Source organism: Oreochromis niloticus, unplaced genomic scaffold, assembly GCF_001858045.2.
Source record: "Oreochromis niloticus isolate F11D_XX unplaced genomic scaffold, O_niloticus_UMD_NMBU tig00002064_pilon, whole genome shotgun sequence".
NCBI lineage: Eukaryota > Metazoa > Chordata > Actinopteri > Cichliformes > Cichlidae > Oreochromis > Oreochromis niloticus.
In genome coordinates this window covers 11,459-36,672 of record NW_020327552.1, presented here as the reverse complement: position 1 = coordinate 36,672, position 25,214 = coordinate 11,459, and the positions used below count along the sequence as shown (strand labels likewise).

General features: G+C 37.2%; 1 long non-coding RNA gene across 1 annotated transcript; it reads left to right on the top strand.

The window, feature by feature from the left end:
* The first annotated feature begins 9,743 nt into the window (after positions 1-9,743).
* Positions 9,744-24,993, top strand: LOC109197800 (uncharacterized). The gene is made up of 3 exons (XR_003217668.1): positions 9,744-9,771; positions 10,972-10,998; positions 24,797-24,993. It is a non-coding gene; the product is annotated as an uncharacterized LOC109197800 (long non-coding RNA).
* Positions 24,994-25,214: the final 221 nt, after the last annotated feature.

The window sequence follows — 25,214 nt, the reverse complement described above, 5'->3', positions numbered from 1 at the left end:
TGATGAACTCTTTTCAGCAGAATTTCACCTCTTTTCAGCCGAAATTCTGCTTATTCACCTCTTCTGCAAAATTTTCAGCCTTTTCACCTCTTATTAGCACAGATCTCAGCTGTTTTCAGAAAAAACTCTTTTGAGCAAATTCTGTGATTATCTCTTTCATTGCAATTTTCTGCTTTTTACCTCTTTTCAGAAGAAATTCTGCTGATTCACCTCTTTTCTGCAAAATTTTCAGCCTTTTCACCTCTTATCAGCACAATTCTCAGCAGCTTCTGCTAATTACAGCAAAATTGTCCGTCTCTCCACCTCTTGTTTGTGAGAATGACTTTGGCACAGTGAGATGAGTAGCTGCCTTGAGCGCAGGAGGGCCAGGTTCGAATCCTGCACAGGGCAACATTTTTTTTTCACCACCATACAACTTTTTGCAACTTTTCATCTTTTTCAGCTTTTCAGCAGACAGCTTCAGCGTTAAGGCATCCACACAGCATTTTCGCAGGAAATGCAAATTTTTCTAGTTATTCTTCTAGTTGCTTCCGTACACTTTTTGGCACTTAACTACTTCCTCAGTTTTCAGCCGATTTTCTCAGTTCAAACTCTATACTGTTCTGCTCTTTCTGCTCTTTCCGGCAATGACTTTTGGTGTTTATTACTATTATACTTTTTAAAATATTACACTTTTTTCCTTTAATTTGTCCCATTGAAATGAATGGAAAACTTCCACAATTCTGCTAAAACTTGCTCGTTTTTGAAACTTAACTACTTTGTCATACTTTCACCCAGAAACTCCATTCAAACTTTAAAATGTTCTCAGATTATTGGGCTATTCCTGTCTGATTCAGCTTTTTCAGATCTTCTACCGTTTTAATTTATACCTCTTTAAGTTTTCAGTTGCAAAATTGTGATTTTTCAGAAATACATGCGTTGTTATGGTTGCTATGCAATTAACTCAGAGTGTGCACTCGTCCTTTCAGAATTTCTCTTCATGTCTGAACAACTTCTTGCTACTCGCTCAATTTCCACTCAACCCCCACAAATTATACATCAAAACGTAGGTATTTTTGCTGGCTTTCAGAAAATGTCACTATCATTGTTGTGGGACTTATAGATTTTTTGCAAATCTCCTCAGAGTAACATAAAGTCTCAAAACTCTCCATAGAAACTCAATGGAGAGTTTCTTCAAAATCAGCGCTGGAATTCTCTAATGAGAGGCATTTTCAAATCGTCATATCTCCTTAACGAAACAAAGTTGAGACATGACGCTTGTGCCAATATATCTTCAGACATCCCTGATGCTCACAATTCAAGAATTTTTTCCTCACCTATTACCGTTTGGCCATGAATTACACTTGTTTGAGGGTAGGAAATTTGTCCCTCGCTCAGATTTCTTCAGATTTCAAACTCTGGAAATGAGGCACTTTTTCTCTCGTCATATCTTTTTGATTGATTTCAACAGAGACCTGAAAATTTCCATGACTGTTCACCAAAGTCTGCTGTTTCTTACGGTGAAAGAATGATTTTGATGCTCCATATAGATTAAGAGTTACAAAACGTTGTTTGAGGGCAAGTCAAGGCAGTTTTGCTTCGCCTCTACTCAGTTACAGTGTATTACAAGTCATATATCTTCAATAATTTATATTTTATCTCTGATTATGAAGGCCTGAAGTTTTCCCCATCTCTTCTGAACAAATCGGTGTCAGAATGAGCGTTCTAGCCCCTACGGTTAGGAAATTATGGCCATTTGTTCGAGGGAATCCTGAATGTGAGAAATACACTGCAGAAAACTCATAGCTGTCTCTGTGTCTGTGTGTGTAAGTGCTGATTACAGCAGGTGCAGCCAATTTAGCTGACCTAGATATACCAAGCCCAGACTCTTAACAGCCCCTGTACACTTTGCTCTATGTGTATGTGTGTGTGTATATCAATATTTCTCCATGTTAAAGTATTACTCCTCCATAATAGTACTTGTGCTAAATCAAAGTACTTCTACTACATCTTAGTACTTCTGCTCAATCATAGTATTTCTGCTAAATCATAGTATTTTTGAAAAATCATGGTATTTGTCCCAAATCATGGTTTTGGGGCAGAACCATAATATTTATTTTATGTTATGAGATTACTACTAAGTGGAGGAATGTCTGTTATGTTATAGTTTATGTGCTGAATATAGTATATCTGCCAAATCATAGTATTTATCCCAAATCATAGTATTTATGCAAAATTACAGTATTTCTGCTAAAAAGCAGAAATAGTACCTTTTAGCAGAAATTTCTTTGAAAAGATATTATTTATGTTAAAACAGTATTTCTGCTAAATCATAGTATTTCTGCCAAATCATAGTATTTGTACTTATTCATAGTACTTGTGCCAAATCATAGTATTTGTACCCAATCATAGTATTTCTGCAATATGATCGTATTTGTGCCAAATCATGTTATTTGTGCCCAGTTAAAATTTCTGTTATATTATAGTGTTACTACTAAGTCGTAGAATTTCTGTTATGTTATAGTATATCTGCTGATTATAGTATATGTGCCAAATAATAGTATTTATAGCAAATAATAGTATTACTGCCCAAACATAGTATTTCTTGTAGTATTTGTAGTAGTAGTTGTTGTAGTATTTGTGCAAAAACATACTATGTCTGCAAAATCACATTATATCTGCTATGTTATAGTATTACTACTAAGGCATAGTATTTCTACCAAATCATAGTATTCCTTCAAAATCATAGTATCACTGCAATTTCATAGTATTTGAGCGAAATTGTAGTATTTGTACTAAATCATGGTACTTGTACCAAATCATAGTATTTTTTGCAAATCATATTATTTGAACCAAAACATTGTATTTGTACGAAGTCATAGTATTTCTTCTAAATCATAGTATTTCACCCAAATCTCAGTAGTTGTGCTAAAACCCAGTATTATTGCCAAATCCTAGTATTTGTACTGAAACATAGTATTTGTGCCAATAAGAGTATTTGTACTAAATCATAGTACTTGTGCCAAATCATAGTATTTCTGCCATATTGTGCTAGTTGTGCAAAAACATAGACTGTCTGCAACATCATAGTATATCTGTTATGTTATAGTATTACTACTAAGTCACAGTATTTCTGCCAATTCGTAGTATTTGTACTAAATCATACTACTCGTGCCAAATCATAGTATTGAAATCAAAATATAGTATTTGTACCAAAGCATTGTATTTGTACGAAGTACAGTATTTCTGCCAAATCATAGAATTACTGCAATTTCATAGTATTTTGAGGAATCCCTTTTGTTATAGTATTACTTCTAAGTCATAGTATTTCTGCTTTGTCATAGTATTACTGCTATTTCATAGTATTTGAGTGAAATTACAGTGTTTCTGCAAAAACATTGTATTTCTGCAAAATCATAGTATTTCTCTCATCTTAAAGTACTCAATTATTGTATTTGTGCCAAAGTTTAGTATTTCTGCCAAATGATATTATCTCTGCTAAATCATAGTGTCTGCCAAATCATAGTATTTGTGCCAAATTATGGGATTTTGCCAAAACATGGTACTTGTGCCAAAATATAGTATTTGTGCCCAATTAATATTTCTGTTATGTTATAGTATTACTACTAAGTCGTAGAATTTCTGTTATGTTCTGCCAAATCATAGTATTACGGCTATTTCAAAGTATTTGAGTGAATTTACAGTGTTTCTGCAAAAACATTGTATTTCTGCTAAATCATAGTATTTCTGTTATCTTAAAGTACTTGCACTCAATTATAGTATTTGTGCCAAAGTTTAGTATTTCTGCCAAATCATATTATCTCTGCTAAATCATAGTGTCTGCCAAATCATAATATTTGTGCCTAAGCGCAGCATTTGTACCAAAACATAGTATTGCTGCTATATCATAGTATTTGAGCCAAATCATAGTATATGTCCTAAAGCATAGTATTTCAACAAAATCACAGTATTTCTGCTATGTTATAGTATTTGTGCTTGTTGAAAAACCTGTGTTAGTGTGAGCTACATTACCCAGCAGCCTCTGAGCAGTGAGGGAATTCATGAGCTAGATGGTCTTCCTTCGTTCCTGGGCTAACGATTGAGGAGAGAGCTGCTGGGAAGGGGAGCAAATAGCCCATCCTGTATTTGTTGGGGATGGTGTGTGTCACATAAACGTGAGTTAATGTTCCATGCTTAAGATGTTTACCCTGCTACTTGTGTGTATTGGTTTTAGTTACCTTTAGCGTATGTGCTAGTTAGCGATAGCTATGGCAGCACAGTTATTTGATTGTTTTGGGCTTGTTCCTGCTTTGTTTGTTCCCCCTGCAAATTTATGTGAATTTGTACACTGTAATATTGCTGTATTACGTAGTGGCTAAGTAGGAGGCTGACTGTTACTAAGTGCATCAGTGTACATAGGTCATCTCTTGTGTTGGAGTGCCCTCTTGTGGCGCCTTTTGGGTAGTGCCTTAGTAAACGTGAACACTGCAAAGAAGTGGTATCAGACTGGTTTGTAGTGGAGGAATTTGTTGCCAGTTTCTTTCATCTTTAATCCGTATTCATGTTGTAATGTAGTAGTACCACAATATGGCAGAAACACTATGTTTTGGCACAAATACTTTGATTTGGTATACTTTAGCTTCTTCACCCCTTTTCAGCAAAATTTTCATTTTTTTCACCCCTTTTCAGCACAAATTCCAGCTTTTTTGGCGGTTTTCAGAAAAAAAAACTCTTTTCAGCAGAAACTCTGCTGATTCATCTCTTTTCAGCGCAAGTTTCTGCTTCTTTGCCTCTTTTCTGCAGAAATTCTGCTGATCCACCTCTTTTCTGCAAAACTTTCAGCCTTTTCACCTGTTATCAGCACAATTCTCAGCAGCTTCTGCTCATTTCAGCAGAATTGTCCGTCTCTCCACAACAACTTTTTGCAACTTTTCATCTTTTTCAGCTTTTCAGCAGACAGCTTCAGCGTCAAGGCATCCACACAGCATTTTCGCAGGAAATGCAAATTGTGTGGATGCTTTAGGCATCCACACTATTGAGTTCCTGTTTCTCTTTATTCTTTATTATCCTACTTTATTATTCTAGTTGCCAATTTTTTGTACTTTTTTTGGCACTTAACTACTTCCACAATTTTCAGCCGATTTTTGCCGTTCAAATTTTAAACTATTCTGCTATTTTTGCTCTTTCCGGCAATGACTTTTGGTATTTTCTGCTATTATACTTTTTAAAATATTAAGCTTTTTTCTTTTAATTTGTCCCATTGAAATGAATGGGAAACTTCTGCAATTCTGCTAAAACTTGCTCGTTTTTGAAACTTAACTACTTTTTCATACTTTCACATAGAAACTCCATTTAAACTTTAAAATGTTCACAAATTATTGGGCTATTCATGGATGATTCAGCTTTTTCATATCTGTTACCATTTTCATCTTATCCCTCTTTAAGTTTTGAGTTTCATCTTTGTGATTTTTCACAAAATACATGCGTTGTTATGGTTGCTATGCACTTGGCTTTCAGTGTGCCACTGTAGGTTTTGCAGTCTTCTCTTCATGTCCGAACAACTTCTTGCTACTTGCTCAATTTTCACTCAACTTCCGCAAATTATACATCAAAACGTAGGTATTTTTGCTGGCTTTCAGAAAATGTCACAATCATTGTTGTGAGATTTATAGAATTTTGGCAAATCTCCTCAGACCAACACAAAGTCTGAAAACTCTCCATAGAAAGTCAATGGAGAGCTTGTTCAAAATCACCGCTTGATTTCTGTAATGAGAGGCATATTCGAATCGTCATATCTCCTTAACGAAGCAAAGTTAAGACATGAGGCTTGTGCCAATATATCTTCAGACACTCCTGACGCTCACAATGTAAGATTTTTTTTCTCACCTATTACCACTTGGCCATGAATTACGTTTGTTTGAGGGTAGGAAATTTGTCCCTCGCTCAGATTTCTTCAGCTTTCAAACTCTGGAAATGAACCACTTTTTTCTCTCGTCATATCTTTTTTTTGGATTTCCACACAGACCTGAAAATTTCCATGACTGTTCACCAAAGCCTGCTGTCTCTTACGGTGAAAGAATGATATCGATACTCCAAATAGATTTAGAGTTAGAAAGCATTGTTTGAGGGCAAGTCAAGGCCGTTTTCGCTTGCCTCTACTCAGTTATGGTGCATTACAAGTCAAATATCTTTAATAATTCATATTTTAATGATAAATTGTCAACACTGTAAGATTCCCCCATCTCTTCTGAACAAAACGGTGTAAGAATGACCGTTCTAGCCCCTACGGTTAGGAAATTATGGCCATTTGTTTGAGAGGAATCCTCACTATGAGAAATACACTGCAGAAATCCTGTGTCTCTCTGTGCCGAGTGTGTAAAAACGGCTGCACCTGTTTTGGCGGGAAAAAGTACACAGCCTCTCTGATTGGTGGATTCAAATTTAGTAGCTCCAGGCTTTTTGGCTGCTGCTGCTGCTAGTGTGTGTGTGTGTGTGTGTGTGTGTGTGTGTGTGTGTGTGAGACAAAGAGAGAGAGAGAGAGAGAGAGAGCCTTTTTATGGGAGCATCTTATTGTATGATATAAAATTCGATATATTTAGACTGGTTGACTGAATTTGATCCTGTGTGTGTCTCTCTGTGCATGTGTGTTTCCATATGTGCTCATATTTGTGATTGTGTGACTGTTATACTTTTTTTGCCAATTTTTTTTGATTGAACAAGTATATTTGAGTGACCCTTATGATGTTCAGCATTTTTTCAGCTGTCCATTTTGCTTTTTCAATTTTTCTATTTAAATTATTACTATTGTGCTAAGTCATAGCATTTCTGCTGCTTTTCAGTATTTGTGCTAAATACAGCATTTCTGCTAAATCATACTATTTCTGCTATTTTATAAGATTTGTGCAAAATATAGTATTTGTTCTAAAACATAGGATTTCTGATTAGTTATAGTTTTTCTAACAAATCTAACCATATTCAGGTTTTCTTCAGCTTTCCATTTTGTATTTCCATATTTCTATGCAAGTTATTACTATTGTGCTAAATCATAGATTTTCTGCTGCTTTTCAGTATTTCTGCTAAATCATAATATTTCTGCTATTTTATAACATTTGTGCTAACTATAATATTTCTGCTAAAACATATTTCTACCAAATACAGTATTTCTGATATGGTATTTCTGCCATTTTATAGTATTTGTGCTAAAACATAGTATTTCAACTAAATTCAGTATTTCTGGGTAATCATAGTATTTCTATATATTTCTGCCAGCTCCCCAGGGAGTTAATCCTCTGTGAGCACTGTAATATTCAAATTTACATATGAGGACCTGCACGACTTCACAACCAGCCAATCATTTCTGAGGGCTGAGACATTAAAATTTGCATTTTGATGCCTTTTTGGCTCCTAAGCCCAACCAATCATCTATGTCATATATCTCTAATAATTCATAATTTTATTTTAAATACATAACAATTAAGGATTCCCCCATCTCTTCCGAACAAAATGACAGTTGTAGCCCCTATGGTTATGAAATTATGGCTGAAGCGTGTATCTCTCTCTCTCTCTCTGTTACTGTGTTGTGTGTCTGTGTGTGTGTGTGTGTGTGTGTAAAAGCCACCCCTGCACTAATTACTGATAGTTCAGAACAAGTCTTTGTGTATTAACAGGTTTCCACTCTATGAAACCGATTTTCTTACAAATATAATTTTTACATTAACATGTGGTTTCAGAAAGTGTAACTGTTAAAGCTATAGTTTAGATGGTTGTCTTTAAAACTTTCACTGAAGAGTCTTGTTGGAGACAGCCACAGCTTTACCTCACTGTAGTTGTCCACGCTGTAGCTTTACCGCAATGTGGGTGAACAAGTGGGTGCAAGTCCATTTAGGTCAGTATTTGATATCTGATATTTGATATACCTTTATTAGTCCCACAAGGGGGAGTTTATATGATTACAACCATTATGATTTAGAAAAAAAGAAATAAATGTGCAATGAACATTTCAGGGGTCACAGTTAAAAAGTAACATGGCAGTGGGGTTAAAGGACCTCCTGAAGATCTTGAGTCCTGCAGAGCAGTGAGATGAGCCTCTGCAGCTCCTACTGTCCTGAAGACTGTTCTTATTACTGCAGTCAGTTACATAAATCTATCATAATACAGTACATTTTAACATAATGACCTTATGTTTATTTATGTCTTTTAACCATTATTTCAAATTCAAAGAATCCTGTTTGAAACATTTATTAAACTTATAGAATTAAATTTCTACTAGTTATTTTTTTTTTTGCAAAAAAATCTAGTATAATAATATTTAAATCTACATATATTTTTCACGTTTTCAATGCCAATTTTGTGTAATGGCGAAGTTTCCCACTACCCGTGAATGCCTCTTTTTTTACGTCTACGGCTGACTACTGAATCTCCGCCCACTCTCTGCTTGATCCCTGCCGGTAAGCGCTGCCTCTCTGTCTCTCTTCTCTGAAATTAAATGTGTATAAACTGCTTGAGTGATTTACCGAGTTGTTGTTAGTGACTTATGAAGCCAGTCGAAGTATAAGTCATGTTAAAGTAACACAATGGCTGCTTTTTTAGTGAAACGTTGTAATTTTAGTATTTAAAAGGAGTGTTTGGTATGCTAGCCCTAACAACCTAAGCGCTAACGCCTAGCCTAGCTCCTATAGGCCCAGTGTGAAATTAATATGGTTCATTTGATTGTTTAATACAGTTATTGTGTTGTATCTGGTTCATTCGGTGTGTTCATGTTTCTGAGTCTCTTAGGGAAGCTGAAGGTAGTTCTCCTCTTCATAAATCAGTCAGTTAAAACGGCCTCATTCTATAGGTTATAAGGTAATGAGCCGCCATTTTAGAACCACTGATTAGCTGCTGAAGCAGCAGGGTCGGCAACTTTAAAGGAGCCATCTTACCACCTCTGACTGAAGGCTGGGAGAAAAAGATTCACATGCCGGTGTGTGTTTGTGTTGTGGGTTAATTAACAGAAGGGAGAGAGAGAGAGTGAGGATAAAAAAATATAATATAAGAATAATAACATTTCTTAACAAGAAGAAGTTTTTTTTTTAATTAATCAATTTTAGTTTTTTAGTTAAATTTTAAGAACTGTTTAACAAACACTTGTTTGTGCAGGTTGGTTTTTAAAATAAAACCTACACCTGCAGCTCTGTTTAACTTCTCACTTTGTGAAAAATTAATGAAATATAAAAAAGGCCACCTTCAAATAAATAAAATGCAGCAGTGCACCATTAATATTATAAATATGATATGTAGATATTTCAACAACAGCATATTAAATGATACTGTGTGCATGTGATAATATTTTTAGGGAGCAGAATTTGAATGCAGACCAACTCAAATGTTGAAGCCTACAAATATATCATCCAAGCTTTCATTTATGATTGCTCATGCTTTGAAATTGTGATGTCAGAATTTGATAAAGTGTGCAGTGCTAGGTGTAGCAAATCATTGCTTATGAAATCTACTGTGTTATCTAATAGCACCAAACTAATAGAGCTATCACATAACTGAGAAACTTGTGTGGCTTATTACAAATGGATGAAACCACATTTTACCTTAATGAAGACAGTAATATTTAATAAGGTGTAGAAAAAACAGGTGAGTTGTTTGTTGCTGTGGTAAATAAAGAAGTGTACTGAGTCTTTTGGACTACACAGAGTGATGCAGTATTGACTCTGATGCTGATTTGAGTTGTCTCATTTTGTATTTTTGTGCTTTGTCTTTTGTTACACAGAGTGAAAGAGATCTTTGGTTTTGCCTTTGCTGGTAAGTAAACAGTGATTGTAATTGAAGCAGTATGAACCTGGCATTTGGCAAGCACATTTGGCAACTTACATACAGTAGTTTGCGTTTTTGTGATATGTTTCCATTTACTGATTGGCAAAAACACAGGATTTGTGACCTGTAGCAGCAAAGCCCCCACACAGGACCCCTCTGACTCCCCCTGAAAATGTCCCTGAAGTTTAATAGCCCATTTATGTATGGTTTAAATTTCTTATGGCTTATCAAATCCAAACATAGTTAAATGTCAGATGTCTTTATACGGTGGTTCATTTTCTCCTTATGTTTGTGGATTTAAGTAGCAGACAAAACAATTAAAGTGTTTTAGGAGAGTCAGTATAAGTGGTTGCTCAAACACTTAAGAGCTGCACAGGTATTGATTTATATTGCCTCTCAAATTCTGCTGATGTATTACATTAAAGTCAGAACACTGTAGAAGTATTTTGCCTCACTCGGTATAAGTAATAGCTTTAACAGTTAAGCAATAATAAAAACGAAGAGAACCAGAGGTGTGAGTGGACATTGTTAGGTACATTACAGCCAGTGTGTCCAATTGGTTTATTACTTATTTAGTGAATATAATGTGTTTTAAAATTAAATAGAAAGGTTGCCAAAAAGGTACACTGCAAAATTCATAAATATTCCTAGCAACGGGTACAATGAAAGGACTTTTTAGTGTAATATTTTCAGACATTTAATTTTAATTACAAAACATGGTGCACCTCTGCTATTGTAACATGTTAATATTTAAATGTATTTTAAGATTTACATATTCATATCAGACATGATGAGGTTTTCTGTTGCTTCTGATTTATATAATTACTTTGTATCTTACATTTTTAAAAGTTTTGGTGTTCACACTTTATTAGCACTGACTTGTGGTAGAAAATGTTGGAGCCACAAAGCTTCTGTGTAGGAAATATTTGGTATATCCTGCACTTGTGCCAACAAATATTGGTGGCTATTCTTTGCATTTCTGTAGTAATGAATGCTTTTATTACACATGCCATTTGAGACGCTGCAGTTCATTTATCTCCTCTTTACACTACAGTAAGCTCATAAAGCCTTAAAGTAATTGAGGATTTTACTAGTTAATTTATGTCATAGTGAATTGGATTGTGTGTGAAGAGGCTCAACAGTCTGAATCATCAAACAGTGATCTGATGAATTGTTTCCTTTCTCTAGACTGCTGATCTGATCGTCTCAAGTCTGGTAAGTAAAGGTTTGTCTGATGTGCAGTACTGGGAAATGTTTCTGATTATAGGAGATTCAGTTTAGTGCTGTGAGTGAGCACAGCTATTGGTGATTATCAAAAGTCATCAAATCCTAGAAAAGTCTATGTAAACATTTCCAGACTTACAGATCTCTCTTATCATCATACTACATTTTTAATTAGGCCCTAATGTCGGCCATGCTAATTTTATTGTAGATTGAGGTGAGTGTGTATTAAACATGCCCTATATAATTTTTCATTTTGCCAAAAGTCATACTGAGTAAATTATTTTTTACTTTTGTGTTAACGGCTCCCCAGACATTATGATATACTGTTGTACCAGGTAAGTACACACAGAAATGGGAATTTGAGACCTTGGGGCATTTAGGAACATGTGATGTGTCATAAGTTTGAGTTGAGTGCATGTGAAGTGTTTAAAGCAGGTGTTCTGAAACTGTCTGCTCTAACTTCATTGTGTGGGTTTAGCTTGACCATATAATGTTTACAGTAAGTTACTGTAGCACCACATGTTGGTTTACAGACTCTGTTTGTTTTTATTGTGTTAATAGAATGCAAAAATGTCCTTAGAAATGTTCCACCACCATATGTTAAACATTTTCATTCAGTTGAATCTAATAATGTACTGTACAACTCTTCAGTGTGTAATGATATATATGTTCTGTATTTTTCAGACTGTAAGGCGCACTAAATGTTACGGGCTCGAAATTGAGGACGAGAGTAAAACAATGATGGTCCAGAAGAGGTCAATCAAACAATTGATTTTAATGAATGCACGCAGCGTGGAGAGGTGCAAACTGCAAAGCAGTTGTACATCTCTACCCAAAATACACTCTAGATTGCTTTTATAACATCAGGGTATTGTAACGCCCCTTCTTGCGCTTACAAACACATAATTTGCATGTACAGAACATTCATGTATTTTAAGAATTAAATGCAACATAGAGGTTCCTCCTTGTGGCATACTCTTCCGAATATGGTGATGACCTAAGGCTTTTGAGGTCACCATGGACTGGACATCCTTCCGTCACCTGTAACTAAGCAAACTCAAATACCACAAGAAGCTGAATACATTCAGGCCTTTGCTCAGCTACTATTTTACTGTAACAATATACTCAGCATATGAGTTATGATACATATATATTTAACTCAATCATTTTAAAGTAGTTATAACTGCACCTGTAATAAACATGTTAATATTTGATTATGATAACCCCTATAATATAAATTATACCATAATGCCAGCAGCTTCAATAAATACTTTGATGAAATGATAATTAATGCAATGATAAGATGATGGTTATGTAAAATAATCCCTGTAATTCCACAATTCCCCCTTTTGACGTCTTCCAAAGACGTCACTACACCATTCCCAGGTCCACTACCTTCGCTCTGACCCTCTCTAGCCGCCCCCTGACTCAGCAAATCCGACAACAACCTCATGTCCTCTAGGTGGTCCAGCAATAAAACACCAGCTCCCACTTGAAAACACTTCATGCTTAGGTAATCTCCGCTCCTTTTCTGGGTCCTTCTCTAGTGGAAATCTTCTCCTGTAAGGGATAGAAAACAAACAACCTTTCTCTGCTATACCTTACTAACTTACTGTGTTCATCTCAGGTTCCTGTCATTATTCAAAATTGGTTCCCAATATCATATCAGGCAAAATGATAAACCCTACTGCCACGTCTGCTTTGTTAAGCTCCTCAGCTAGACTCTGTACCGGTTTGCCAATCTGTGTGTACATGCCTCTACACTTTTAATGTCTAAATGCACATCTGGATGTATGTGCACTTGTATGTCTGTTTGCATCTATGAGTCAATGATTTGTCAGATATAAGGCGTTAATGTGAGAAATGTTTCCTGACTATTAACTCCTGATACTCGAGGAACTTTCCTGTTTGCCGAACTTCCTAGGTTTGGCCTTTTACACTTTTACTAAAGAAATTTTAACAGAGCCCAAAGAGATTTTTATTTTACTCCTGTGCTTGACAGGTTAAGCGAAGTTGTTTTTTGTTTTGTTTTGAAATTTTTCCCTTCTGTGTGTGTGTGTGTACATAAGTAAGAATATAATAATCAACCTAAGATCCCTGGTTTGCAAATGATTTTCTGCCCCCGCTGCAGGGCCACATCATGTGGTGGTGAGTCTATGTTGGCTAGTTTAATGCAAATATGTAACAGTTGCTTCATTACATTGCCCACTCAGAGTTGCGCAGTTTCAAAGTATGTGGAGCGTTCAATACACATTTCTTGGCTAATTCTTTTCCCAATAAAAGTGAAATCACACATTGCATTTGATTTCACTTATATATTATCATGTTCTGGGCTCTATCCATTATATTAACTTTATTCAATCTCAATACTCTTTATGTGTGTGAGCAACGCTTTTAGTCTTATTAAACACAACCCAAGTAAAATGCACACCATCCCCATGTCAGCCTAAATCTCCGCTAAAAAGCACACTTCAAAATTTTCTATCAGGATTTACGCCTCTTTTGGCCTCAAGCATATACATAACATGCAAGGGTTACTGTTAATGCCCGTTAGACAAGTTTCCATTATCTACAACATTTTGTTTCACCCGGCTCACCCTTACACATTTCCTGTTCACTTATTGCATATTTATCTTTAACACCTTTTACCTCAGTAGTTGCTAAGCAGAAACAAAGCAACCTGTGGTCCACCTTTACCCTGTAAAATAAACTCATATCATGTTTGTGTCCGTAAGCATGTTTTGCATTCATTCATTACACTCCACGCCATTCCTGCAAGTTAGGAGCTGTAAAGTTGAAAGCTGCATCAAGTCCAGGCCTTTGGCCTGGCCTATATTTAAATCATGTGTGTTTGTAAACGCGCATGCAATTCACCTGCTATGTTCTCATCATCCCTCAACATGTATCACCTGGACACTCTCACCAGTGAAGCTTAAAACCCTCTTGGATAGAACATCAACTCTAAACAAGCACAGTTATGCATTGTGTATAAAATTAACTCAACCTGTAAATAGAGACATCACTGTTATGACAAACATAAAATAATACTGTACAACACGTTATTAATACAGTCATCCTAAGGCAGATTATCTGTTTCCTATATTATTTTGGCCACCCCTGCTGCATGCTGTGCACATTTAGGGTGCCTTGCTTCTGTTGGACTCAACCTCATGCTAACCTACATAAGTACCTGTCTTAAGAGAGACCTCTGCACAGCTCAGACGCCAATTGCAAGAGCTCTCTAACATTAGAATCATCAACTGTGACTTATATAGTGTTATTTCGGTACTTTATACTTCACACATTTTGAACGTTGTTTATATGGGGAGTTCCTCTTTTTGTGTCTATATTTATTAATATGCCTTGTGCACTAAAGCTTCCTGTTTTTCAGTCTGGCTGAGCACTCGTTTGTGAGTATAAACTGGCCTCTACAAGCCTTCATTAGCAGATACACATTACAAATACTTCATATATACAGAGAAAAACCCAATAATCCACATTTCACTATTTTGTTCTTTGGTTCAGATTTGGATTCTGTATTGTTCTTCATTTGTTATTATTTATGTTTAGATTGTTTATTGCTAATCTTGGTTTGTTGTTGTCTGTTTGGGAGCTGACATAGTCTCTATAAATGAACTTCTTTTGGTGGAGTAGCATCAGGAGAGAAGCTCCGGAGAGGCATCTTCCATGTTAAACACTAAAATATAACATAAGAAATCTTCTCAACGTGTTGTATATTTTTAATATTTCCTTATTATTTTGTCATAAAATAAATCAACCAAATAACTTAAGCTGTGTGACAGCACCTTGCGTTTACGCCAGGCTGTGAACTGCCCTGAAGCTACACCCCTTTCACCCCATTTACTTTCTCAATCTTAGTTTAAACTATTCCTGACCTTCTCCTTCTCTCGTCTGATCGTCTCAAGCACGTCCTGCACCAAATTTACTTCCTCTTTTCAAGTCCCACATTTAATTACAAGCTCAAACAGATTTGCCCTATATTGCTGTCTCGACGTGTTTCCTGTCAACTTAACAGAGTTATTCTCAGAACTCAGAGCTGAGGTTCCCTTTTCTAAGTCTGTCTGTTCTACAAGAGAGCAAGTCGGTAAACAAGTTTATCATCACAAAGGTTATTAGGCAAAGGTCACGTAGACATTTGCCTAGTAACCCTAAAAGAACACATTTCATGTAGCTAATCGCATATATTAACACCCCCCTTTTTGTGACACATCTCATGTGTTACAAACTCAAAATCCTTCACTCGAGCTTAGGAAATTAAAAGAAAAAAGTTAGTCCTATCATATTAGGCATACATGCTCCGGCCCTTCAAACCTGTATTTAAGGAATGAAATCAAATTAATCATCATGTCAAATCCTTTCTTGGCTCCATCCACAGCCTGCATCCTTGAAACGTCCTAGAAACAAAAACCTGTGTGTTAACCAGAACATCACCTTTTATACTCAGTTTATCCACTTATGATCCAACCTGTGTTATAACAGAAAAGTTAAAACAGAACAATTATCAGTCATGTGTCCAACCTTAGTCCAGTCTTTTGTCAGTGTCCAGTCGGTCCACCCTATGGTCTGCCTCGTCCGTCCAGTCACCATCCATTTACACACATTCACTCACACGCATTACCATCAGGTATTGCTGACAGTGGAGACTATCTCGCAAATATTCAGTCTTCACTCTCAGCAACATCAACTCATTTATTTGTTTACTTTGTTTTTAAGAAAATAGTTCTTTCTGCTTTTAGACTGGATTGGCTCGCGGCAATCCTTTTACTTTGTCAGCGCTGTTATCCACTCTTTTGCAGGCCTGCTTAGAACAAAATGAGAAAAAGAGAGCTGATTATTAGCTCATCAAAACACAAAACAAAATCACCTGACAGGTTTTTTCTAAGTGCACTGTTATAGAAACTATGGGCCCTTATAGACATGTCCATGTTTATCAAAACTCCCTCTATTAAAAATAAAACAACAACCTCAAAAATCTTCAACAATCTGAAATTTCACCCGTTCGACACACTGAAAACCTCGCCAAAAGCTGCACCGTTTCGTACACAACAATAACCCCGGTTAGGCACTTTACCATACTCAGATTCAGCCTAAGATCTTACAACAATGTGTCAACACTAATTTATAAACCTCCTAATCAAATTTGCACCTCTGAACAATCTACCCCTCCTTTAAGGCCTCAATCACACACACACAGCAAGCTCCTCTGTCCACATTCACACGAGCTCTCAAACTTTTCCATACTCAGCCATATCTCAACAATTTAACTTGGCAAAAGAAATACATGTTTAAACTTTATCACATTATTGAATTATTTTCATTTTCTTTCTATACTAATCACTTGTTTTGATCACTCAGTGCAAGAGCACTCCTGAGTCACTCTTATAGACACTTTCTTTTGTTTTTCCATCTATTTTATGAACCATTCACACCATTCTCTCACTCATACAAGCAGCAAGCAGATCTTCATTGCATATGCTTATGTTCTTAGCCAGGTTTTAATCAATATCTGTTCATTAAGCTTCAGGAGCTTGTCTTTATAAGGTTAATGCATTTTCTGTTTGTGTGTGTATGGGTATATGTTATTTTGCATCTATGACTTCACAGTCTCCCAGACTTCTTCCCAACTCTCCAGTTAAGCAGTCAGTTTTCTTTTTCCCCGAGTTACTAACCCACATTTTGATTTCCCACCTTAAATTACCGCCCTCCTGGTCTTCAGCCAGGAGCTGGGGCTTGCTTTTCAGGTTCCTGGACACATCATGCTGTGAACAATTCAACCAGAAACTTGCCTTAACTTATCCATAGATGTTAACCTCTAACTTTCTTCCGACTGCTGCTGTGGAGAGCCGGTCCAAGTCTGCTTTACTCCTGAAAATAACAAAACTAAGACATTTTCATTATTATCACCAGTGGTTAAATAACCCATTTCTCTGTCTCTGGTCAGAAACACCAATTATGCCAGGCATGTAAGCGTGTTCTTCCCTGCATTTTATGTTAATTGGGTGTAAACTGCTTCTTCATTAAATTAATTCATTGAGTTTCTCATTGCATTTCTATGTATTCATGTTAATGTACACTACGTGTAAGCTGTTTCTTCATTGCATCCTATATATTCATATTTAATTTATGCATTTCACCACTGAGCTTTAGATTCAAACTATCTCACTTCTGATTCATTTCAAAAATAATCTCACATGTAACAATTTGTATGTGTGTTTTCTATTCATTAAGGTAATAACAATTATTTCTTTCATTATTCTTACCTTTTCTAATGTTTACCTCTTTGTTATGCTATGGTGGACATCCCTAAACAATTCATGAGTTCAGGTTTCAATTTTCAATCCAATTATATCCTATATTCTCGCAGTCAAACTCGTCCAGCTTCATCTCTCACTGGTCCTCTCTGCACAATGTCCTGTTCGGGCTTCAAAGCTCCAGCAAACACAGTCTCAACTCAGCTGCTGTCTTCTTCTCTGTTTCTTTACAGTCTTTCTTTCAGATTAAGTCCCAGCATGGCAAAATATCACTCAATGTGTAGTGCTCTTCCACAATTCTTTATCCCACTGTTCAACTGCCCAGCCTGTATTTTCACAGTACATGTTACATTACACTTACATGCTGCTGCTGGTCGTCAGTCGTCATCAGTGTTACTGGATCAGTGGCACTGTCGTTTGCCTGCTGTATTCAAGTCCACGATGTTCTATCGGTCTTCATCAGGCGATTAACTGTCCTTTGAACTTCTTCTCTGCTTCAGGGACAAAGTGAGAGATCCAGCCGCACAATTTCGAGCCAAAAACTGGCTTATTCTCCCAATTCTTTTAATCTACTTTTCTGCTGCTGAACTCAAGGTTGCAAAGTTGAAAGACGCCCACCTGTATTGACACACTAAACCATATAATTAGTATTATATTCATTTTTTCTTAAAGGCTTCATTTGCTTCATGTGCCTAGAGTTAAATCTCTCTCTCTGTGTTCTTTCTGTACACACTCAGTTCCCATATATGGGCATGCACAGTTCCTGTTCACTATTTCCTGTCGCTGCAGCCCCGATACATAGAGCAATATTTCCTGTTCCTCAAACTAATCTAACTCCTTTGTTTTTTTGTTTTCTTGAATTAAAAACACTTTCAAACTTTAGCACATCCTACTTTTCATCACACAAGAAATATATTTCACACTCCTTTATTCCATACACACCTTTTAAATGCTCTAACCTCTTTCAGACGCCATAAATCGTCTCACACGCACTGCCTTTCTCTCTCTCAGACTTCCCCTTTTCACTTACTCAGACAAATCACCCAGTCACTCAAATCAAATACTGACAGCATTCACACAGTTAAAATCACACAAAATACGCTTTCATACGAGTATCTTGGACATGCCTTCCATGATCAGAAAGAGCAAGTCAAAAGAAAAAAGAAAAAGAAAACTGAAACCTCTCATAACATCACTGAAGGTCAAATATCTTCATAGACCCAAAAGTAAGCATATTATTTCCCTAGTCAAAAGTCAAACCGTTACTCACAGTAATTTTAATCTAACAGCCTTTGTGTTTTGAAACTAAAAGAGGAAGGAACAGCGCCCAATTTAAACTGCGCATGTTGTCACTCAACAACACACACACAGAAAATGTAACTGTATATATTATCTCAAACTGAAACAGAACCCATCTAAAAATCCTAAAACATCTTACTTCGACACCCCAAAACACACATCGCTTACAGACATCTTTATTAATTAAATTATCTCAAATTCAATTTCAGTTCTCAGAACCCAGGTAATGGTCTTAAGTATCAACAGTTTATGTATCCTATCTCAAAACCCCGCAAAAAGTCATACAGTCATGGCAAGAAATAAAACTTTACTTACATATTGTAATAAACAAAACCAGCGTACATGCATCAGCAATGTCTAGCAGTCTCTATAAACTTCCTCATACTCTATTGACCTCTCAGCTGCCTTATTTGCATTCTCACACACACACACACAGTCTAAAAATAATACCAGCCTGACTCACAGACTCAGACAAGTCTCTTAATATATTTACACAGACGTCCTATGATTACAACTGCACAGATTTTAGGCTTCTCATTCCAAAACCTACACAATTTAGACAATTTTTAAATTAACCCTCCAAGGGACAAACTCCCTGAGTTTTTTGTGATCAATTTAACCAGTCTCGGCCCCGGACCGTGGTCAAATATCTAAGACCCTACACAATTTAAAAGCATCAATCAACTCAACCCGAAAAGCCCCGTTATGTGGACACCCCACATCCCAGGCTTCCCCGAAGTTTTAAGTTAAAAGGTAGACGCCCGAAACCCGGTTTCTACTGACCAAAAAAGTGCAAACCACCGTCCCGGACGGCAAAGTGGTCCAACCACTAGTTATTCTGGAGTGCCCCAAGCTCCACAGTGACCAACTGACTATCCCTCAACTGAGGACAAGGTCTAAGCGTCCTTGACCTTGGCAACCGTTACGTCTGAGCAATGCACTTGTTAGACTCCCAGAGTCCCGTTCTATACAATTTAATTATTTTGAAGACACCCCGAAAATCACAAACCCACCATATCGGTGTCCAAGCCCGGCTTTATATTCAATTGAGACTTTAATGTCACAAACTTCACCAACTACCTATTATTCTAAATTCTCTTTATCCTAAATCCTCTTTATTCTTATTCCTTTGGGACTTTAACCCGGTACCTTTAGTGAGACTCTAACTCACTTTTACTCTTTTTCTTATCATTACTTCAACTTCAACTTCTCACCAAAATTAAAAACAGACATTCACCAGTAATTACAGCGACCAGGCTTTTAATTTGACATGCCCAATGTGACACCTTTTGGAAATATATTTCAACAGGCAGTGTCTTACCTTTAATGCCCCGGGGAATGCCTACTCACTTTCACCACTGATTACCGTCTGCCCGTCCAATTACCACGGACCCTGGATCTCTCCATCTACACCAAAATTAATTCCCTCTCTTCACCGGAACGAGCCCCCAAATGTTAAGGGTTCAATATTGAGAGAAGAATCCATAAAAACCACAGATCCAGGCGTGTGCAATTTAGACGGCATTTTAATGAACACATGTGTGAGTTCAACAACCCAATCAGTGTTGAACTGAACTTACAATCATGAGACAAGGTTTTATATGGGTACAATAACAAAGCCCCCCTCTTTTACAAAAATAGACAATAGTACAGCTTACGTCAATCCAAACCACAAAATGTTCCCTGACCTTTAACATTGCTCTAAAAAACATTGTCTTCGGGTCGGTGCTTCCCCTCTTCGCTGTCGCTTGTCGGGTGCACTTCCTCTAAGTACTTCGGCACACTTCTGCATTTCTGCCCTACCAAAATAGATCTGTTATGGTGTGTGTGTGAGTGCGTACACGTGCGAGGGCGCGTGCATGTTGTGTACTGCGTACGTGTCATGACCTCTCACTATTTGTCTGTCTGTACTGCATCTGCTTTTCTGAACCTTAGTTGACCTTAACTTAAGCAACTTGAACTTTCCCCTATCAGTGATCCCTATAGGTGTACTCTACTGAATTAATGTTTTGATCAAAAGCCTCTACTAAAAGCTTAAATCAAAGATAAATGCATACTAACTCTTTGGCTCTTTGGCTTGCACTCGCTCTGCTTTCGGTTTCACTTCTGCAAAACATGCTCTGCAGACGCGTTTCGTTTCCTGTCTCATTTTGGCACAGAGAGTATTTTCCTGTCTCTGCCCTCTACACAGAGATCATAAAAGCATTAATAACTTTTAAATTATAGATTCAACTCAACCCTTTAAAATGGTTCTTCTTTGGACCTGTAATAAAGACTAATATAATACCAATATATTTGAACATCTGAATGCATCTGAATAGTCATGTACTCTGTTAGTACATGACTTAATAATTGATCAACAAATCGATTTACTCTGCCTTACAGAAACCTGGTTGCAGCAGGATGAGTATGTTAGTTTAAATGAATCAACACCCCCGAGTCATTCTAACTACCAGAAATCCCGAAGCACAGGCCGAGGGGCGGTGTGGCAGCAATTTTTCACACCAGCCTATTAATTAACGAAAGACCAAGACAGACTTTTAATTCATTTGAAAGCCTGATGCTTAGCCTCGTCCACCCCAGCTGTAAAACTCAGAAACCAGTCTTACTTGTTATCATCTATCGTCCACCTGGGCCTTACACAGAGTTTCTCTCTGATTTCTCAGACTTTTTATCTGATTTAGTGCTCAGCTCAGATAAAATAATTATTGTGGGTGATTTTAACATCCATGTAGATGCTAAAAATGACAGCCTCAACATCGCATTTAATCTGTTACTAGACTCAATTGGCTTCTCTCAAAATGTAAAAGAACCCACCCACCACTTTAATCACACTCTAGATCTTGTTTTAACGTATGGCATAGAAACTGAATATTTAACAGTGTTTCCTGAAAACCCTCTGCTGTCTGATCATTTCCTGATAACATTTACATTTACAATAATTGATTACACAGCAGCAGAGAGTAGACTTTATCAAAGTAGATGTCTTTCTGAAAGTGCTGTAACTAAGTTTAAGAATATAATCCACCCACTGTTATCATCTTCAATGCCCTGTACCAACATAGAGCAGAGCAGCTATCTGAACGCTACTCCAACAGAGGTCGATTATCTTGTTAATAATTTTACCTCCTCACTACGTACGACTCTGGATACTGTAGCTCCTGTGAAAACTAAGGCCTCAAATCCAAAGTCCCTGACTCCGTGGTATAATTCTCAAACACGTAGCCTAAAGCAGATAACTCGTAAGCTGGAGAGGAAATGGCGTGTCACAAATTTAGAGGATCATCATTTAGCCTGGAGAAATAGTTTGCTGCTTTATAAGAAAGCCCTCCGCAAAGCCAGAACATCTTACTATTCGTCACTGATTGAAGAAAATAAGAACAACCCCAGGTTTCTCTTCAGCACTGTAGCCAGGCTGACAAAAAGTCAGAGCTCTACTGAGCCAACCATCCCTTTAACGTTAACTAGTAATGACTTCATGAACTTCTTCACAAATAAAATTTTTATCATTAGAGAAAAAATTACCAATAATCATCCCACAGATGTAATATTATCTACAGCTACTCTTAGTACCATCGATGTTAAGTTAGACTCTTTTTCTCCAATTGATCTTTCTGAGTTAACTTCAATAATTAATTCCTCCAAACCATCAACGTGTCTTTTAGACCCCATTCCTACAAAACTGCTCAAAGAAGTCCTGCCATTAATTAATTCTTCGATCTTAAATATGATCAACCTATCTCTAATAATCGGCTATGTACCACAGGCCTTCAAGGTGGCTGTAGTTAAACCTTTACTTAAAAAGCCATCTCTAGACCCAGCTGTCTTAGCTAATTATAGGCCAATCTCCAACCTTCCTTTCATATCAAAAATCCTTGAAAGAGTAGTTGTCAAACAGCTAACAGATCATCTGCAGAGGAATGGCTTATTTGAAGAGTTTCAGTCAGGTTTCAGAGCTCATCACAGCACAGAAACAGCTTTAGTGAAGGTTACAAATGATCTTCTTATGGCCTCTGACAGTGGACTCATCTCTGTGCTTGTCCTGCTAGACCTCAGTGCTGCGTTCGATACTGTTGACCATAATATCCTATTAGAGCGATTAGAACATGCTGTAGGTATTACAGGTACTGCACTGCAGTGGTTTGTATCATATCTATCTAATAGACTCCAGTTTGTACATGTAAATGGAGAGTCCTCTTCAGACACTAAGGTCAATTATGGTGTTCCACAGGGTTCAGTGCTAGGACCAATTCTATTTACATTATACATGCTTCCCCTAGGCAACATCATTAGAAGACATAGCATAAATTTTCACTGCTATGCAGATGACACGCAGCTCTATCTATCCATGAAGCCAGGTAACACACACCAATTAGTTAAACTGCAGGAATGTCTTAAAGACATAAAGACCTGGATGGCCGCTAACTTTCTGCTTCTTAATTCAGATAAAACTGAGGTTATTGTACTCGGCCCTGAAAATCTTAGAAATATGGTATCTAAGCAGATTCTTACTCTGGATGGCATTACCTTGGCCTCCAGTAACACTGTGAGGAACCTTGGAGTCATTTTTGACCAGGACATGTCCTTCAATGCACATATTAAACAAATATGTAAGACTGCTTTCTTCCATTTGCGCAACATCTCTAAAATTAGAAATATCCTGTCTCAGAGTGATGCTGAAAAACTAGTTCATGCATTTATTACTTCCAGGCTGGACTACTGTAATTCACTATTATCAGGAAGTCCTAAAAACTCGCTGAGAAGCCTTCAGCTAATCCAAAATGCTGCAGCAAGAGTACTGACAGGGACTAGAAAGAGAGAGCATATTTCTCCTGTTTTGGCTTCCCTTCATTGGCTTCCTGTTAAATCCAGAATTGATTTCAAAATCCTGCTCCTCACATACAAGGTCTTAAATAATCAGGCCCCATCTTATCTTAATGACCTTGTAGTACCATATCACCCTATTAGAGCACTTCGCTCTTGCACTGCAGGCCTACTTGTTGTTCCTAGAGTATTTAAAAGTAGAATGGGAGGCAGAACCTTCAGTTTTCAGGCCCCTCTTCTGTGGAACCAACTTCCAGTTTGGATTCGGGAGACAGACACTATCTCTACTTTCAAGATTAGGCTTAAAACTTTCCTTTTTGCTAAAGCATATAGTTAGGGCTGGACCAGGTGACCCTGAATCCTCCCTTAGTTATGCTGCAATAGACGTAGGCTGCCGGGGATTCCCATGATGCATTGAGTTTTTCCCTTCCAGTCACCTTTCTCACTCACTATGTGCTAATAGACCTCTCTGCATCGAATCATATCTGTTATTAATCTCTGTCTCTCTTCCACAGCATGTCTTTCATCCTGTTTTCCTTCTTTCACCCCAACCGGTCGCAGCAGATGGCCGCCCCTCCCTGAGCCTGGTTCTGCCGGAGGTTTCTTCCTGTTAAAAGGGAGTTTTTCCTTCCCACTGTCGCCAAAGTGCTTGCTCATAGGGGGTCATATGATTGTTGGGTTTTTCTCTGTATTTATTATTGTGCTATCTACTGTACAATATAAAGCGCCTTGAGGCGACTTTTGTTGTGATTTGGCGCTATATAAATAAAATTGAATTGAATTGAATTGAATTGAATGCAACATCACATGAAATGGTAATGATGATTATAAAATAGCAGCAAATAATAGCAATAAAATATTTCTATTCCCCACATAAGGCACATTAAGTCAAACAAAACAGATAAGCCAAACTTTATTCAACTCATTTACAATAACTCTCAACATTGTTCAGTTGTAAGACATAAAATACAGAACAATGCACTCACTTTTCAGGATTTGTGTATTGATGAATGTGGGTTGATCAGTTTGAAATCTGCTTCATAAGCATGGCTCTCAACAGGTGCCAGGCCCTTATACACACACACACACCATATTATGTTGAAGCACAGTACGAATTACTCTACGAGGGTGCTGACTATGGTAGCCATGCTCCGACAATACATCAAGTGGTGCTGCTTTGTAGCTTACCAAAGACATACTAAAACATTTGACAGATTTTTGAGTGCCGTGTACCACAGAATTGGTTTGAAGTCAGTAAGCGCAACCATATATAAGGTGAACTGTCTATTTTTGAGAAAATTAAAGGCTTTTAAATGTGCCTTATAGTCTGAAAAATATGGTAAAGCCAGGTTTATTGGAAGTGTGTCTAATTCCACTTTCTTTCTGTCTTACAGGTGACCTGCTGCAGAAAACCCTCTCCCTCTATCATTAACAAGCAATTCAGTCTGTCCTATCACTCTCCCTCTCCCTGCTCCATCTTTTTTGACAAGCCATTCTATCTTCTATCATTTCTCCGCCACGAGCTCTATCTAAGTTGACAAGCTTGAACCTGAGTTGAAAAGCAAAACAAGTTTGCCTGAAACCAAGTTTGCCTGAAACCAAGTTTGCCTGAAACCCAAGTTTGAGATAAACCAAGTTTGAGATAAACCAAGTTTGAGATAAACCAAGTTTGAGAAGAAACCCAAGTTTTTGGAATTGAAGTTACCACAACTTCATCGATCTGTTTTCAGAATTCGGAGAGATCTCCGCTCTCACGGCTCCTTCTTTCCTGTCATTAAACTTTCATATCCACTCATTTTGCTGGAAATTACA